Here is a 19825-nt window from a genome sequence, read left to right as displayed (position 1 = left end):
ACAAATGAAAAAGGCTTGAAAGGCACTCTGCTGCAATAGCTGTTCAGACCATTAGGGGGCTTCAGGACATGTGGCCATTAATTATGGCTGCAATCCTGTACTCTGTTACTTGGCGCTGAGCCTCATTAAACCCAATGGGGCATGTGCTGTGAACTACTTTACAGTTTCATTGTGTCCTGAATTAAGAATGTACAGTGTAAAGTAGGTGGCAAAGCAAGGTTTAACAGTGGTCATAATACAGCACCGAATATAGGAAGTTGTCAAGAAGAGACTTCATTTCTCTATGTGGGAAATGTCTCCCCTTAGCAGAATTAGGAGACCCTTTCCTATAACTGGGATTTGTGATAAGGATTTCCAGGTGAAAGGCCACAAGTTCAAGAAGACTTCAATGATTTATGAAGCAAATAGGTTTCCTGGATGTCTGTGAAATACCACTGATGGATTTGGCAAACACAGTAGTAAGCACCCATTACGCCACCTAGAACACAGCATCTAACCTGTTTTTTTGTTCCATTAACAAGTTGTGAAAAAGTCATGATGGTGCTTTTAGCTGTAAAACACTTTAGAGTGTAATCTGTTTTTAGAAGATTAATTCAATCCCAAATACCGTGGAAAATGATAAACAACTTAAAGGAGACAGAGCATCTATCAGTATTCCCCTTTAAAGGAGACTGGAAGCAGATACTATGTTACAGCTCATAATAAGATTTCTTTCTTTTCCTTTCTCCCCCCCCCCTTTTTTTTTGCTTTGCAAAAAACGAAGAGGAAGCCTCCTACCCACCCCCTCCCTGTTAAACACTGGCCATACCAGAGTTTCTTCAGTTGTATTGTGTGTATTGTAGCCAATTTGGCCTAGCTTAGTATTTCTAGAACTGCAATCAATCTTCGTGTTTATTTTGCATTACAACTGAGCATTACTAAGAACCACAAGCACAGCAAAGCTGTGTGCCTGGTTTGAATGGTGATGAAATGCAAAAAGCCAGACAGTTTCACAATCCAAATCCAACCCCTAGTCTCAGCCTGGAGATCTACCCCTCACTACTGTAAAGTTCTAGTAATGAATCTAAGATGTTTTTACAACACGTGCCTGCTTTTTGGTGCTCCCCATTCCTCACAGGGTTCAGCCAGGTGGGATTGCAAACTTCTTTTTTTACCAGGCCCTTCTCATCTGATTTTAGCAGCAGCTAGATTTGCACACCTAGGGCACTGAACGTGCTGACATTCCTGCCTCAAAAAAGCTTCAACAGCTCACTGAAGTGAGCAAGGAATCAGAATGAAAGTATGCACTGAAACACACTACAGTTAGGAAACCTTTGTTGCTCAGACAAGGCCTCAGCTGAGACACTTTCCTGTCCAGGAATGCCCAATGACTAACATGGGTGGGCAAGTCCATTCTCAGTACCTATATTCCTTTTGTCAGGAAATGAGTTAAGCTGCAGTTCTGATAACTCACCACAAGGGGCAGCCATGACCAGAACTGAAGGTTCCTTCCTGGTTCTCCCTTCTGGCACCAGCTGATTTCTGCAGGTCACGTCAATGCTGAAGGCCTAAGAGTACCACTACCCACCCCATTCAGCTGGCAAGTCTAGGACCAAATGTGCCATCAATTTGCTGGGTGAAAGGCTTTGTCCTTGTGCAGCAGCCTATGGAGCTGATCCACATACAGAGACTGTTTTCTGAAGGTGAAAGACTGTACTAGGTACAGGCTGAACAGCTAGAATGCCTTGGAAATATACTACTGTACACTGAAATGCCGGCTCATTTTTCTTCTTCTCAATGCACAAACAGTACTTGTCCCAATGTCTTCCTGAATTTTTGATTCCCTATGTACTCATAACTCGTCTCCTAAATTAAAGGATGCAAATGCACACAAGGCAAAGTTGGAAGTGCAGGGAAGAAACAGCAGAGGCCATACATTCTCTTAATTGTGTAAGGAAATAAGATGACAACAACAAGGCTTGAAGCGCCTTTGTTCTCTGGAAAATATTTCCAGTGATCTATGCAGGACTTAATACTTTCATGTATATTTAATATTCCATCATGAAGCACAGTACTTCATGGATACGGAAGCTTACATGATTTTCAGACTACAGCATGCGTGCATAACTCGAGTCACTCTCCTTGAATTTACATGTGAGATTAAAGTCACTGTACAAAACAGCCTCCCCCCGCCCTCATGTGCCATTGTTTGATCTCTTTTGTAAGTGGAGACCTTACCACAAATACCCAAAGTAATTGTCCAGATAAAACTTGGAAGTTGGGATTTTTCAGCCTTTGGGACTTCATTGATGCAAAGCTGAAGAAATGTCCCTGCCTCTCTAGAGGTCAGATTAATGACACATTGGTTAGAAATCCACTGCCCAGTAATTCTTAAGAGATAATTCCAGGGAATATGTTCAGCAATAGACCAGTGGGAAGCACTTCAGCCAGTGAGCTCATAGACAACGCTAGTAATGACCATTTAGATGGAGGACCACAGTTAGGTCCTAGATACAAAATTTAAAGAATGCAATTGTTGTTGTTTAGTTGTTTAGTCATTTAGTCGTGTCCGACTCTCTGTGACCCCATGGACCAGAGCACGCCAGGCACTCCTGTCTTCCACTGCCTTCCGCAGTTTGGTCAAACTTATGCTGGTAGCTTCGAGAACACTGTCCAACCATCTTGTCCTCTGTCGTCCCCTTCTCCTTGTGCCCTCCATCTTTCCCAGCATCAGGGTCTTTTCCAGGGAGTCTTCTCTTCTCATGAGGTGGCCAAAGTATTGGAGCCTCAGCTTCAGGATCTGTCCTTCCAGTGAGCACTCAGGGCTGATTTCCTTAAGAATGGAGAGGTTTGATCTTCTTGCAGTCCATGGGACTCTCAAGAATCTCCTCCAGCACCAGAATTCAAAAGCAGCAATTATGAGCACACAATTAGCATTTCCTCACTGCACTTGCCTTTCCTTGCTGTTACGGGTTTGCATCTCAAAATAATTTTTCAATGTACAGTGATTAATGTGAGGTCGGGTTTGTTCTGTTTTGGCTTGTTTCTCAATGTTCACTTTATTACACTGTTTTTGCATAAAATAAAGATAAAAAATAATATAATCTATACAGCAACTGAAAATCTAACAAAAAAGTAAGTGTATAAATTAACACCCTTTTTATAAAATATAATTTATTCTACTGTAAAAACAGTCACGCCTTTTAAAAATAAGGGTGGAACTAATGGAGTAACCACTAAGGTTACTTGTGCCATATGCCTTGAAACAGTGGTTCAAACTGCTTCTGAATATCGCACTTCCGGTTAGCGCCGGCGCTTAATGGCGGATCTCAACCGGAGCTCCGGGAGAGATCTGCTTCGCGGGTTCGGGTCCTGTCAGCTACGGCGAAGCGGGGACCCTTAAAAATCACAGGCGCGTTGCCTGTGAACTGGAGACTCGGCGGGCACCTTTGCGCCCCCCCGACGCTGCGAAATAGCCTTTTTAAAGGCTGCGGAGCAGCGGAGGGGTTTTGGAGCGGTGCTGAGAGTCGCCTTCACCCAGCCTGCGAAGCGAAGCCGCGTCGCCATTAGCGGAGAGCGCTGACTTCTTCCCGTGAAATTGGATTAAAAGAACAACTATCCGTGAGTAGGATTGAACGCCAAAATATAATCCGGACTTTAAAATAAAGAAATTGGGCACCGAGACGGATAAGCACTAAAAAGGAAGTCTGCTTTCCGTTCTGTAGCAAGATCAAAGCGAAAGGCACTCTAGCTGTAACTGTTTGAGAGGAAACTTGCGGGAATTAAGAAATCCACCACCAAAGCAAAGAACTCCCCCCCCCGAAGGCAGGAGGGGGGGGGAAGAAGATTTTAAAGTATTTTCCTGCCAATTTAAAAAGAATTGGATTAAGTATCGCTGCTCTTTAACCTGGGATCGGACTGCCGGAGAAAAGGAACCGGCTAAAGACTGTTGCTATAAGAAGGCTAAAAAGTATCTTAAATTGACTTTGGTTACCTTCAATTTGAAACACTGTTTTTGTGGCACTGTAAAGTTACTTATAGGACATTATTGATTGGGATTCCCTTGAAAGAGAAAAGAAAAATTGGAAGGGACTAGGAAACTTTTATTTTTTATTTTTTTTTCTGAAGAGTGTGGGATTATTTTGAGAAGTATAGAACTGACTCTACGCCCTCTAGAGGACTTACAAATTGTTTCAGCAACAAGTGGAGTTTAAAATCTGAGAACTTTTGTTTGTGAGCTCTAAAGTCTGGGAATGACCTTGACTAAAAGACTTTGTTATGGCAGATGGTAAAGAGAAAGGGGATTTACAAGAAACAACCTTGAGATCTGGCAGACAATATAAAATTGACCCTTTCATGCAAAGAAGGGCTTCTGTAACAGGAGCCTCTGGAACTATAGTTGCTGCAAAGCCAAAAGTGAAAGCAATGTCTACAGAAGAATCATTTGCTAAGGTATTGGAGAAGATAAATGACTCCTTGGAGGAATTAAAAAAGCAAGGTGCAGAGACTAAATTGCAAGTTGCTGAAACTAAAGTACAAGTTGCTGAAACAAATAAAAAAATTGAAGAAATCTCTGGGAAAATTGACTTAAATACCAAAAGTATAACTGACCTTGGGAATAAAGTGAACTCAAATGCAGAAGCAATTGGGAAATTATTGGAAGATTCATCTACAACACGAAAGATAGCTGAGGAAGCCAAGGAAATTGCAACTGCTGCGGAGGAAAAATTTCCACCAGTTTACAAGAAATTGGATGAGTATGAGCTGGCACTCTCTATGCAGGATATGCAACGCAAGGAGAGGAATTTAAGGATTAGACTTGTGCCGGAAAAGGAAGGAGACAACTTGGTGGATTATTTGACAAAAGAATTCTCTGATTTTTGGAAGCAGGAGCTGGAGAAAGAGGACTTTAAGATAGAAAGTGCATTCAGATTGGGAACAAGACAGAAGAAGAATCGAACCAGAGATTGTCTTATTTCTCTAAGATCAAAGGAGGAGCGAGATAAAATACTGAACCTGCACTATCAGACAACCCTTCGAATTGAAGATTCTTTTATTGAGATCTTCAAAGACATCCCTAAGAGTATCTTGGACGCAAGAGGACACTATAAGGACCTGGTGACACTGCTGAAGAGGAACCACATACCATTCAGGTGGGAATTTCCCCAAGGCCTGTCTTTTAAATATAAGGGAAAGAAGAGAAGAATAAAGACTGTAAGTGATAAAGACAAGTTCTTGGGAGAGCACGAAGAAGACCTACAGAAAGAGACATTTCCAGGACAGGGGCATCCATCACTGGACACGAACACGGCACCACCGACAGACGAGGAACAAAAACAGGGAGCTGTAGGAGGAAGGAGTAAATAATCCCATCATGGCTCTGCAACTTCTAACCTGGAATTGTAATGGCTTGAACATTCCCAGGAAGAGAAAAAGTATATTTCATGCCTTAAAGAAAGACCAATTGGACTTGATTTGTCTACAAGAGACCCACGTGACAAGAGCACACAGAAAATTACTAATAAATAAAAGACTGGGACAGGAATTTATATCCTCAGACAGAGTAAAAAAGAGAGGAGTGGTGATCTACGCAAAAGAAAAATTGCAACCGAAACAAATTTTTAAAGATGATCAAGGAAGATATTTGGCAATTGAAATTCAATCCCAAGGAGAGAAGTATTTGATAGTGGGAATCTATGCACCAAACGAAGGGAAAGCTGAATTTTTTAAGAAGTTGCATGAAATCTTGATGGACCATATGGATTACAATCTAATTTTGATGGGAGATATGAATGGAGTAGTTTCAACAAATATGGACAAGGCACAAAGACAGGTAATAACAAAAGATGGAAGACTACCAAAGACTTTTTTTGAAATGACTGACAATATGGACTTGATTGACATTTGGAGAACAAAACACCCATTAGAAAGAGAGGGAACCTTCTTTTCTGAAGCCAAAATGACATGGACAAGGATTGACCAAATCTGGGTGACTAGCAGTATGGCTCCGAACATAAAAAAAGTAGAAATCTGCCCAAAAACTTTCTCCGACCATAACGCTGTAAAGATGGTGATGAGGCAAACAACAACTGGTTCCTTCAGATGGAGAATGAATGACACCTTATTCAGAGATGAGGAGATTTGCAAGAAGGCCCAAAAAACTTTGAAAGACTATTTTGAAATCAACTTAAGGTCTAAAGTAGAAAAAAGAATAGTATGGGACGCAAGCAAAGCCGTGATGAGAGGGTTTTTGATTCAGCAAAATACTTTAAAGAAAAGAAAGCAAAATGAGAAGAAGGAGAGAATTTTGGAAAAGATAAAAGAAGGGGAAAAACAATTAAGATCAAAGCCAAAATCCCAAGAGATTTTAAGAGAAATTAAATTTCATCAAACACAATATATTGAACTGATGAACCAAGAATTAGAGTGGAAAATTAAACAAATGAGACAAAAGACCTTCGAATCTGCTGATAAATGTGGCAAGTTACTGGCTTGGCAAATAAAGAAGAGACAAAAACTCAACACGGTAACAAATATAGAAGTGGAAGGAAAAAACATATGTAACCCAGCGGAAATTAGGAATTGTTTTCAGAACTACTTTAGACAACTCTACACACAAGGGCCGCAGAAAGAAATGGACATACAACAGTTCCTCGAGGAAAATGGGCTGAAAAAAGTTTTGCAAGAAAGTAAGACAATATTGAATCAGGAGATATCAGCACAAGAAATTGAAGATGCCATTCAAGGCATGACGCTGGGTAAATCCCCCGGACCGGATGGACTGACTTCCAAATACTACAAAGTTTTGAAGGAAGGGTTGATACAACCTCTGAAGGAAGTCTGCAATGAGATTATGGAAGGGAAAAGGGCACCCGATACGTGGAGAGAGGCCTACATTACACTTATACCAAAGACAGAGACTGAAAAGACCCAACTTAAAAACTACCGACCCATCTCGTTATTGAATGTGGATTACAAAATCTTTGCTAATATTTTAGCAAAGAGACTGAAAAGAGTTTTGATGGAGGAGATTCACGGGGACCAAGCGGGCTTTCTCCCAAAAAGGCATTTGTCGAACAATGTAAGGAATATAATTGACATTTTGGAAAAGCTGGAAGTGAACATAAACACTAAAGCTGTTTTGATATTTGTGGATGCCGAGAAAGCCTTTGACAACATTTCTTGGAGTTTTATGTTGAAGAACCTCCGGGGGATGGGGGTAGGCCAAGGGTTTGAGAATGGTATAGGTGCAATATACTCTGAACAGAAAGCTAAACTAATTGTAAATAATGTGGTTACAGAAGAGTTCAAGATTGAAAAAGGGACACGTCAGGGGTGCCCTATCTCCCCATTACTTTTTATATCGGTCCTGGAGGTTTTGCTTAATATGATTAGGAGGGACCAGCTGGTTAAAGGGATTCAGGTCGGAGCTAAACAATATAAATTGAGAGCATTTGCAGATGACTTAGTACTTACATTACAAGAGCCAGAAGCTAGCACGAAAAGAGTTTTGGAAATAATTCAAGAGTTTGGTCAAATAGCAGGATTTAAATTGAATAAGTCTAAGACAAAGGTTTTGGAGAAAAATTTGACACAGATAGAAAAGGAAAGGTTTCAGAATGAGACAGGGTTAACTGTGGTTAAAAAAGTGAAATATTTGGGTATAAACATGACAGCTAAAAATGTGAATTTGTTTAAAGATAATTATGAAAAAACTTGGAGAGAAGTGAAAAAAGATTTGGAGATTTGGTCCAACTTAAAGCTTTCCTTGTTAGGCCGTATTGCAGCTATAAAGATGAATGTATTGCCAAGAATGTTGTTTTTGTTCCAAGCATTGCAAATAATTGATAAAATGGATTGTTTCAAGAGGTGGCAAAAAGACATATCTAAATTTGTCTGGCAGGGCAAAAAGCCCAGAATTAAATTTAAGATATTAACGGATTCAAAGGAAAGAGGAGGGTTTGCCCTGCCAGACTTTAAACTTTACTATGAAGCGGCAGCTTTCTGCTGGCTGAAAGAATGGCTACTTCTTGAAAATACAGACATTTTGGATTTGGAAGGTTTTAATAACATTTTTGGGTGGCATGCATATTTGTGGTATGACAAGGTCAAAGCACATAAAAGTTTCAAAAATCATATTGTCAGAAAAGCACTATTAAATGTCTGGGTCAGATATAAAGACTTGCTGGAAAACAAAACTCCAAGGTGGCTGTCGCCAATGGAAGCTAAGGCAGTTAAAAAGTTAAATATGGAGTCCAAGTGGCCAAGATACTGGGAAATTTTGGAAAAGGAAGGGGACAAATTGAGATTGCAGAGTTTTGAGAAATTAAAAGGGAAGGTGAGAGATTGGTTTCACTACTATCAAATAAATGAAGCGTTTAAATTGGACAGTAAAATTGGCTTCCAGGTGGAAAAATCAAAATTGGAGATAGAACTGTTAGAACCCAGTACTAAGAATCTGTCCAAAATGTACAATTTGCTGTTGAAATGGAATACACAAGATGAAACGGTTAAATCGGTCATGATTAAATGGGCTCAGGACATTGGTCATAATATTTTGTTTGCTGATTGGGAAAAGTTGTGGACCACCGGGATAAAATTTACGGCATGTAATGCCTTAAGAGAAAACATTATGAAAATGATATACAGGTGGTACATAACCCCAGTCAAGCTTGCAAAGATTTACCATGTGCCTGACAACAAATGTTGGAAATGTAAAGAAACTGAAGGTACTTTTTTTCATCTTTGGTGGACTTGCCCGAAGATTAAGGCATTCTGGGAAATGATCTATAATGAACTTAAAAAGGTATTTAAATATACTTTCCCCAAGAAACCAGAGGCCTTTCTCTTGGGTATTGTCGGCCAAGGGGTGTTAAAGACGGATATAACTTTCTTTATGTATGCTACAACAGCAGCTAGAATACTCATTGCGAAGTACTGGAAGACGCAAGAACTACCCACACTGGAAGAATGGCAGATGAAGGTGATAGACTACATGGGCTTAGCAGAAATGACGAGCAGAATCCGAAACCAGGGAAGAGAAGCAGCGCAAGAAGAATGGAAAAAATTTAAGGACTATTTAAAGAAATATTACAAAGTTAATGAAAGTTAGAATGATGTTGGACTGGAAAGTAAATGGTTGCTATTAGCAATGGTTAAGACAAGGAGAATAAGGAAGTATAGTCTAAATTTAAATTAAAATAAGGGAAGATTTGCTGAACAATCGATAAGAATTTGGAATACAGAAAGGGGAGGCATGAGGAAGTCGGGGAAGATAGGATATGAAATTAGGATATGAAATGATACATGTTTTTTGTTCTGTTTTTGTCTTTGTTTGTTTATTTGTTGTGTTGTGTTTATATGGAAAAAATAAAAATATTATAAAAAAAAAAAAACAAACTGCTTCTGAATATTTATCTTGGATAAGTATTCATTTGTTTTGCTAAATATATGTTTATTCCAAATATAGTAGGTGTCTGTCCAAGCCTCTTCAATGCCCCCTTTTTGAGCACATATATGCACACTTGTGCACGAACATATGCGTGGTTAACAGCAAAAGAGAAAGAAAAGAAAAGCCACGTTCAACACTCATATGCTATCCCCTCCTATCACAGTTTCCTTTTCCTTTCCTTTCTTTTTTACCTTTTAGAACTAATGGTTTAGAACTAATGCTTTTTGGAAAATTACAGGGAGATTTGCGAAATGAGACTTCTTCAAAAACACAATGTTATGCTTCAAATGAACCGTAGATCACAAAAATAAGTAACACGTTTACAAAAATAAGTGCCAAAGACACACTGAGATCACTTTACTAAAAGACAGCCAAAAATACATTTAAATTAGTATTATTTTTACCTTCTAGTAAATCATCAATGCCTCCTTTGGTGGGGGGAAGGGCATGAAGTTCAGTTTTGTGGCTCCGAGTAAAAAGGAAAGTTCTTTTGTCTTAAGTCCCCCCAAATATAAGCATGGGAATTTGTTTAGAAGCATTGTAAAATCTATTTTTCTTTTATCTGAGTGCAGATAAGGTCTATAGGAGATATTTGCAATTGCACATTTGGCTGAAACATGTAGGCTACAATCCAGGAAGGCCACAGGTATTGCAGGCCAACAGTCTATGGACAGGGAAGGAGCTCTGTATGTTAACAGAACTTCCATCTGTCATAGATAGAAGCAGGAGCCTCTGCATGCCAGGGGCTCTGAGTCATGGCTACTAAATAATTGCCACAATTTTGATTTGTCCTGTTTTGGTATGGTTCAGTCTGGTACATAATGGTGAGAAAAGCTTGCCGAATCTTTTGATTGGAGCGTGTTACCCACTCCTCTCTTCTCCTGTGGTCTAGGAGCAGGCTTACAATAGAATTCCAAGCTTGTTTTGGGTGAAGGGACTTGTGGCCTGACTATTCTGCAGAATTATGTGATATTACTATACCGCTTTGCCACACGATCATCAAATCACCACCTCCTGCGGAATAGCGAACATCGAAAATGTCATGGCAGAGATAGCTGTTTTGGAATGAAAGAAGACTTACGCCTAATCTAGCACAGAGAAGACTAGTATGGTCTTCTTTTGGCCAAACATTTCTTTACAGCCGAATAGGGCTGCCTTCAGATAGCACTGCGAGTGGGAGAATAGATAAACGCAGGCATTATGGTCTGCACCTGGGCAGCTGCTTAGGTGCAGGTTCTAGCTGGGCAGCATAATAGTGTGGGGCAGCACTGCAGCCCACATGCTTGTTCTCTGAAAAAAATATATAGTTGGAATGACAAGCAAAAGAAGGTCATTAAAGGTTCTGTAAACACATGCTATAAGGAATTTACACACCGGATTTATATGCCATGAGAGATAGTTGCCTAGAGAATTCTGAACAACCCTTCTGATATAGCAGCCTTTCTGAAATACGTTTTTCAGCCTGTCCTCTCCTCCTAAGGGGGCTTTTAGGTCATTGACCCGTTTGCCCTTATGGTGGACCAGACAGTCCAGTAGGCCAGATCTTTACCTTTCCAACCCTGGAGGGCCAACTTTGACAGGAGAGAAGAACCACCCACCTGTCAATCATCTTACATTATGTTGTTGCCAGCTGATTCATTGGTGGGTTGTCCTGCTCACCTGTCAAAATAGCCCATCAGCCCAATAGCTGGTCATCAGGGTGTGGGCAGAGAAATGCTGTGAAAGCAGGATTGAACTCTCTGTGCATCAGCTGTTTGTGCCAGGGAGTGTGCTGGGACCATTAAGCTTTTACACCTGCCTTGCTTAAGATGCTACTTAAGTATTCTTGTCTTCTTTTAACATTTTTGTAAAGAATATTCTTTGCCTTTTTGGGTAGGAACACAGATGTGTTCGGTTATTGATACCATTGAAAGGTTTGGAATTTTATCCCTGTATTGTTTGTATTTTGTTACTTTGTAATTGCATTATTGCATTTGTGTGTATCTATTGATTCTTGGGAGCTGCCTTGGGAGCCTTTCTGGCTGAAAGACGGCATATAAGTAAACAGTAACATAACAACCTAACCTAACCTAACCTAACCCAACATGTGTGGAAAGACCCCCGATGTGCTCAGTTGACACCACAACTCATGGACATCATAGAGATTAGACTGTGAAAAGTCATGGAATGAATTAGAGGAATAAGTGGAAATAAACCAAGGTATTATTTCCATGGGATGTTCTGCAAAAATAACTAGTATACCTGTATAAAGGTATAAGATATGACCTGGGTATTGCAACAAAATACCTAGAAGATGGGGGGTTTTAAAATTATTTTTAGGATCACTTGTCAAATTAACTATAGTAAGGTCGTAAAATATTGATTGTTTACCACAACAGGTGTTTTCACTTGTGTCCCATAATGCAATAACAAATCTATCACTTGGTTTTATTTGGGTGCTTTCACGCATTACAAAGTCCAACCAATAGGATTGTTTTCTGAGCTGTACAAGCAGTTAAGATGAGACAATCATGATGCTCAGTAGATGTGCAATATGCATTCAGTGTTTATTTGGGAAATTTTCAGACAGGGAACTGCCATCAGCATATTACCAGAATGTACCACTGGGACCTGATGATTGATTTTGCACATCATAAAAATAGCTAAGGAGATTTGCATTTGTGGCTGAATTACATTGTATAAAGGTAAGGTTGCTAATGCATACATTATCATGGCAAAGCTATAATTTTGTTTACATCGACCCTTCAGATGGTTGAGTTTGGAATTGAAATAGGCCGCCCAAAAATTAAAGTATTGGCTTTTGAATGGTCAGGTGACACCTTGGATCAGGGTTGGGGAACCTATGGTCATAAAAACATTGTTGGACTATATAGCTTCCTTTGTTCCTGACCATTGCACATGTTGGCTGGGGCTGATAAAATAATTATTAAAAAAAACATCTTCTAGGTATTTTGTTGCAATACCCAGGTCATATCTTATACCTTTATACAGGTATACTAGTCATACAACATCTGGAGGACATCAAAGCTTCCTATTTCTCCTCTAGGCACACAGGACAATGTACAAAAACCAGCCCCAAACTTCCTAAGAAAAATATCTGAGCTTATAGAATGCTGATGGCTGGTGTCTCTCTCTTTCCATAGGCAAGAAAGGATCTAAAGAAAGCAGATGTCAGACGAACTGTAGTGGGTTTCACAGAATCCCTTTCATCTACTTAAACCACTCATGAAGGAGTTGCAGGGTCATGCCAACTACCCTCTACCCTGATGAGCATGCAATTTTAGTGGGCAACTCTGTGCATGAAGATAGTATTTCCTTTGGCGCAGCTCAGGGTACCTTCATAAGGCCATGGAATATCATCACTGGGAGTGGAGCTAGTCCCCAAATGTGTGAAGACTTCAATGTCTGAAGACTTGAGGTTTTCATGAAGTCATGACACATTGAAATGATTGGCATTACCAATAAAGTCTATGGGTGCTCGAAATACAAAATGTTGTCTCAACTGTTTGGGGGTGTGGCAGAGAAGGAGAATGAAGGGCAGGGGCAGTTTATAGTAAGTATCTTGGACGGGGGATGAGAGATTGGGAGATGCCTTTTCCATTCCTAGAACTGCATCCAACCTCTCAATATAGCTATTTAAATTATTTTCAGGTTTGGCACTGACAGCCCTGTAGCACTGTCTAGCACAGCAGGGGAAGGACTCAAAACAAAAGTCCTTTAGTCTTACTTAATTCCTCAGACTTAGACTGTGTACACACAGCAGAGTGGATTCAGTGCATCCCATGTGTGCAATTTTTTTTGGTGTCGCCCACATGTTGTTGTCCTCATCCAAGTGGCAGCCCATACTTCCTCCCATTTAATTCAGATTTTCCTGATCCGCGGATAATGGAGTAAGGAAAACAACAACAAAAACAGAAAAATCACATTTTACCGTACAATGATGTACTGAAGTATATTGTGTGAAGAGGGTTTTTAAAAAATGCACGTGGTGATGTTTTGCTGAGTGACATCTATCACACTTCCTACTTTCACTGGTCAGATGCTCCTTGGTGGATTGCTTGTGAGGCCCAGTGTGGTGCACTGTCAGGCTTGAAGAATCCTCTCCCTCCCCCTGATGGCACCAAGAGGCAGGGAGGAAACAAGAAAGTTCTTACGTATGATTTATTCCGTCATCATGGTAAAAGACATTCCTCCATAACAGAGTTGCTCACACTGAGCTCCTCCCCCTTCCCCCTCTAGCAACAACACCTGCTTCTACGATGTCTGTCCATGAACAATTGTCTCTGTGTTCTTTGTTCTTAATGAACGTTGTGTTTTGGGAGGGAGGGAGGTCAATGATGCTGTCCAAAAACATGTCAGCTAGCTGCTCTGCCTCTCCTCCCCCTTCTCCTAACACTATATAACTCTGCTGTTTGTCTGTCCCTGAGCTCTTATCTTCCTCAAAGCTGTAAATCAAGACTGCCTCCCTCCTCTCTGGAAGCTACAGGAGAAGGGGGAGGAGACCTCCACTATTCCTCCTCCTCTTCAGTCCAGTCCCTGACATGCACTCACTTTGCGCAAATACATCCCATCAAGCAACTCCCGTTAGTGTAGACAGGAAACTCTGAGACAGTTTAACGGAAAGTGCTCATATGTGGGCAAACATGCACAAAAGCACATACGAGGGGGAAAATTGTGCAATCCACATAAACACAGCCTTACCCTCTCCCCAAGTAGCTGAGCTGCACTATGACTAAGGAACATGTTGGTCATACACTGCAAGATTTTGTTGCAGGTCCCATTTGTTTAGTCACATCTGCAAATTGAATTCTGATTTATCATTTTGTGTAGATCATGTTATTAATTTTTGTGTAGGTGCCATCCATCACTCCAATCAAAACATGCAATTTCATGCAATTTGTGTATCTCACCCCAATCTTTGCACAGTAAAATGTAAAAACGGATAGTAAAACAGCAGTCATATTTCTCTGACAGCCAGTGACTAATAGTCTGACCTCCTAAACTGCATTTACTGTTCACCAATGATTATGTCATTAGGAATGAATTAGATACTCAATGAGGGGAATCTCCAAATCTAGTCTGCCACAATGAAAATCTCAATTATCTGACTTGTAGGGGAAGCATCAGTATTTTTTTTAATAATAAAAAAGCATTGTTTTATCACTGGAGACTTTTATTTGCTATCATGGAAAAGAAATACTACCATGGAAATATTCTGAACAGCTCCAGAGTCTAGGACCAAAACCAATGATTAGTCAGAATCTCATTTCTTTCGACTGGAATCCATTAATAGTAAGACCTGTTTGACATTGGAACGGACACCTTCAGAAGGTGGTGGACATTACAGGTTTTTAAGCAAAGGTTGGATGGCCATCTGTCAGTGGTGCTTCAGTTGAGATACCTGCATTGCAGGGGGTTGGACTAAACGACCCTTGGGCTCCCTTCCAACTCTATGATTCTAAGTTGTTGTTTTTTTACTTTTTTCTTCCATAATTAAAATAATTTGAGTGTCATATATTTATACAGAAGCCACTGAAGGCTAATTCTCCAGATTTCTATGTATAAGGTCCTTGCATTTATGCCCTAGGGACGTGGGTGGTCGGCGGTTCGAATCCCCACGACGGGGTGAGGTCCTCTTGCTCGGTCCCTGTTCCTGCCAACCTAGCAGTTCGAAAGCACGTCAAAGTGCAAGTAGATAAATAGGTACCGTTCTGGTGGGAAGGTAAACGGCGTTTCTGTGTGCTGCTCTGGTTTGCCAGAAGCGGCTTAGTCATGCTGGCCACATGACCCGGAAGCTGTACGCCAGCTCCCTTGGCCAATAAAGCGAGATGAGCGCCACAACCCCAGGGGTCCCTTTACCTTTATTTTATGAACCACATATGAATATATTAACATATGATGAGCATGCAACAGGTTTCTCAAACAGATTTCTACTAGCCACGATGGCTATGCTCTGCCTCCACAGTCGCAAGCAGTAATACTTCTGATACCAGTTGCTGGAAACCACTGGAGGGAAGAGTGCTCCTGTGCTCAGGTCCTGCTTGTGAGCTTTCCACAGGCATCTGGCTGGTCAATGTGAGAACAGGATGCTAGACTAGATGAGCCATGGGCTGATCCAGCAGGCTTTTCTCATGTTCTCAAAAAGAACCAAGAGTCTTTTGACATCTTAAAGACCATCAAATACTTTGTGACATAAGCTTTAAGCATAGCTGTCAACTTACAGATTTGAAAATAAGGGACCAGCAGCCTTGAAAATAAGGGACCAGCAGCCAAAATAAGGGACCTGCAGCCTCACCTGTTCCAGGCACTCCAGTCTTCCTGTCTTCCTGCAGTCTGCTCAAACTCATGCTGGTGGCTTCGAGAACACTGTCCAACCAACTTTGTAACCAGAGGTTCAACTGAATAGAATCTGAATCACATGCACCACAAGGCCTATGCAGCCTCAACTTAAGATGGCTCCCCGGCCTGGCTTTGCACTGCAAAGTTTGCAGCAGCAAGTGCAACAAAATGGCGTCCAGCATTCAAAAAAACCCTCAGCTTGCATTAACTAGCCACACACAAGGCATGCAAGCTCCACCCCCCAGTTGTTCTTAGACTTCTTATTGGGTGAGCAACACAGCCAAGCAACACAGTTGGAGCCTCCCTCCTCCCTGGCCGGCGGGGAGGGAGGGAGGGAGAGGAGCTGCTTCCTTTGAAATTTAAGGGACATCATTTAAGGGACATCCATCAATAAGGGACAGCAGCAGGACATGGCGCTGGAATAAGGGACTGTCCCTTCAAATAAGGGACACTTGACACCTATGGCTTTAAGCCCTGTTCCATGCCCTATAAGCACAGGATGTCTTTGCCTAGACTAGAGCCACTTTGGCCCACAGATGGCAGCAAAATAAGAGGGCGGTATCCAGTATTCTCTCTGTGCGACGGGTTCATGGGGAAAAACTGTCCCATGAGCCCTTGCTGCAGGGAAAGAGGGGAAAGCCTATGTAAGGCTGCTTCCCCTGGAGCTCAGAGCCATTTTGCTTTGAGAGCTTTAATCAAAAGCAGGCTGTGGCTCTGCTCCAGTACACCTGATAGCCTCTGAAGTGTTGCAAGACTCTCTGGTATTGCTGCGGCAACAGGGTACTTATTTTGCATTTACTGCATGTCAAATCACTCAAGGTGGTTATCAGTTTTAAAGAACTAAAACAAAATAAAAATAAAAAAACACACTGCAAAATAAAATACAAAAACTCGGAAGGGTTGTAGCTCAGTGGCAGAGCATCTGTCTTGCATATAGAAGGTCCCAGGTTGAATTCCTGATGTCTCCAGGTACGTCTGAAGAGTTGCTGCAGTGTATCCAACACTGAGTTATATGGACCAATGGTACAAGGCAGTTTTCTGTACTCCTAAAATAAACAGAACTGAACTCTCAGATAGACTGATGGTCCTTTCAGGATTGACTGGCATGGCTAGGAATAATTCATTTTTGCCTTTCTCCAGGTAAAAAGGTAGGTAAAGGACCCCTGGACACTTAAGTTCAGTCAAAGGTGACTAGGGTTGTGGTGCTCATCTCACTTTCAGGCTGAGGGAACTGGCATTTGTCCACAGACAGCTTTCTGAGTCATGTGGCCAGCATGACTAAACCACTTCTGGCGCAACTGAACACTGTGACAGAAACCAGAGCGCACAGAAACGCCATTTACCTTCCCGCCGCAATGGTACCTATTTATCTACTTGCACTGGTGTGCTTTCAAACTGTTAAGTTGGCAGGAGCTGGGTCAGAGCAACGGGAGCTCACTCCGTCTTGGGGATTTGAACTGCCAAGCCAACCTTCCGATCGGAAGCCCAAGACCACAGTTTAGACCACAGCGCCACCTGTTTCCCTTCCTTCAGGACACACACACCTTCAGTAGCACCAGGAAAGCTGGAAGAAGGGCTGCCCATCTGCAATTGGTCACTAGACAGCTTCTCACTATAGCCCCCTGGATGCACTTGTTGTACAAAGGGTCAATAAAGGGGCCACATAGTTGGCCCCAGCCCTGAAGTTTCATGACTCTTTCCAGCCCCTCACATGCTTAGGAAGACAGGAAGCTGCCTTAGACTGCATCAGACCTTCACATAAAATTGGAGTTTAGTTTTAATCTGACAACAGTTTTCTCACGACTCTTACAATGTGATTCAAATGTCCAGGCTCTCGCAATTTACCTTCCTTAACATACTTCCTGATGTGGAAGTTTTCCCCATGTGGCACATTCCAACTTGCAAAATTTCCCACCAATATTCAGAGATGGTCCTATTTTGTGTGTGTGAACTGTATTGCGTGAATACCTGAATGTATAAATCTCTTCTCCTGTGTGGTTTGTTTGAAGCGATTAGGAAAGAATAGTAGGACGATTTCCAGATCTTTTGGTGGCTGCATCTCTAAGTGCCATGTTTCATGGAAGTGTTAACAGAATAATGCTTTGTGTCATGCGCTAGTTATTAGGTTCATAATGACTATAATACTGTCTTTGTAATATTTGCTAATACAGTAGAAAAATACAGTATGCTAATTGAGTGTTCTTTGAAGATTAGCTACTGCAAGGGGAAGTATGATCCAGTGCTAATATGGTAAAAATCTATTAAAAGCCACAACCTTGGTGCTTTAAAAGGAATTATTTTAACAGATTAAGAGTTGCTTGAAAGGCTCCTCAAAGATCACATATATCATGGAAACGTTAGTTCTTCGAGTACATCTGTATCTGTGACATATTACAGTGCTGGCTGCCGGAAAGGACAATTCTCCTGATACAGTAAAGTGCCCTGCTTTGAAAATGTTTTAACCACGAGATGTATTTTATTATGTAAATGTACTACAACATGTGTCACCTGTCCAAGAGCTGCTCTTCAAGCATCTCTCTGAGCAGTTCGTGGCTATCATGAACAAGGTCTATAGTCACCATGATTTCTAAGCTGCAGCCAGCTTAAAACTACTCTTTTTTATTTCCTAGTTAGCTAATGGTTGACCCATTCCTTTAAGTGTTCGTAACTGCTGGATAAATGGGTCTTTGCCATGCACGTCTATTTTGTATTGTTTTAGTTCTGATTTAAATTTATCGGCTGCTTTTTTTCTGTTTTAAACTTTATTTTAAACAATAAGTTGAGATGCTTCTGTAGAAGCCAATTACTAATGAATGATGATGATCATGATAATAATAATTGCTCAAAAGCACGGGTGGGCAGACGTCATCCTTGGATCTACATAGCTCTTCCTTTCTTTTAAGACCAGGAGGCTGAGACCCCTCCAATCTGCAATGATTATTTTAAAGAAATCCAGCACACTGCCCATCTCTGAACCTTTTGTAACTGAAAGAACTTGAAAGCGGGGAGAAAAAAAATAAGAAATAAAGCGAAAGAAACAGGGAGAAAATATAGCACAGGAAGATGGAAAAGATAGGAAATTTGGGGAAATGAAAAAGCCAACGTGGGAGCAGGAAAAAATCCCGAGGTGCCTTGAAAAGAACGGGGGACCAGGGGATGTCCCTCCCCCCCCGTTATTTGGAGGAAGAGATTACCTGCCATCAACTTGCCTCCCCTCACAAAGCCCCTATGAAGCTCATTGTCGGCCCAAAATTTTCATTTTTGTGACTAGGATTTCCCTTCTGCTACAAAATGACTATTACCCCTGTAAAATGATGCTGGGAGGTTCTATCTATATTTGCTGTTTTGGTGTATATTAAGGAACTTCACAAAATGGCTTCTAATCCATGTATTGTTAATCCATGTGTTATTTATTAATATTGAGATATCTGCTTATCCTTCAGTTTGCCTGGGGACCTGTTGTTGCTTGGCCTACCTGCAAAGCTCTGCAGTCTCTTGGGGCCTAGTGGAGCGAGTGAGGCCTTGTCTCCCCGTTCTCTGAGGTGCTGCCTTCTTAACTTTTCCAAAAGTCTGGTCATTTGATGTGAATCTTCTTCAAGGACGAGGTCTCCAGGGGGAGGGCAAAATTAATCCTGACAGGACCAAAGCTCCAAGGATATTGGGAACGGTAGTACGATGCAGCAGAGATGTGTCCTGTGTTGCAGCGGCTGTTAAAATTGAGAAGAAAGACAGAAGACTTAGAGAATGAAGGACAAGGCAACCAGCAGGAAAAGCTGAAAGGGTAGTCAGGGGCTTTGCCAAGCTGCCATTTGAAAGAGGGAGATCTCCATGGGCTACCAGGCCTAAGTTCTGCTGAAGGAGTCGCTTCAAGGTCTGAGGGCCACTGGAGCTGCTGAACGCTGAATTGCCTTTGGAAAGAGCTCCTTGCTGCGGCCTGGGAGAAGCGGGAAGTTTGTGTCATTTTCTGCTTCTTTTTTATCTTTACTATTTATCTACTTCTTTTTTAGAAAGCTACCTAGCTCCTTGTTAAATCCCATATGCCCAACTGCACAAAAA

At 41.4% G+C, this 19825-nt stretch overlaps 2 long non-coding RNA genes across 2 annotated transcripts in view; both read left to right on the top strand.

The window, feature by feature from the left end:
• Positions 1 to 12705, top strand: part of LOC310745631 — a 35080-nt gene extending 22375 nt beyond the window's left edge. Inside the window, exon 4 of the long non-coding RNA XR_014540250.1 lies at positions 12574 to 12705. This is a non-coding gene — a long non-coding RNA (uncharacterized lncRNA). The remainder of the gene's footprint in view (positions 1 to 12573) is intronic.
• A 6935-nt stretch (positions 12706 to 19640) lies between these two features.
• LOC310745589 overlaps positions 19641 to 19825 on the top strand; it is a 232257-nt gene continuing 232072 nt past the window's right edge. Inside the window, exon 1 of the long non-coding RNA XR_014540191.1 lies at positions 19641 to 19719. This is a non-coding gene — a long non-coding RNA (uncharacterized lncRNA). The remainder of the gene's footprint in view (positions 19720 to 19825) is intronic.

Source organism: Podarcis filfolensis (assembly GCF_964270895.1).
Source record: "Podarcis filfolensis genome assembly, chromosome: 12".
Classification (NCBI taxonomy): domain Eukaryota; kingdom Metazoa; phylum Chordata; class Lepidosauria; order Squamata; family Lacertidae; genus Podarcis; species Podarcis filfolensis.
The sequence above is the reverse complement of the archived record's forward strand: the minus strand, read 5'-3'. Positions and strand labels throughout refer to the sequence as shown.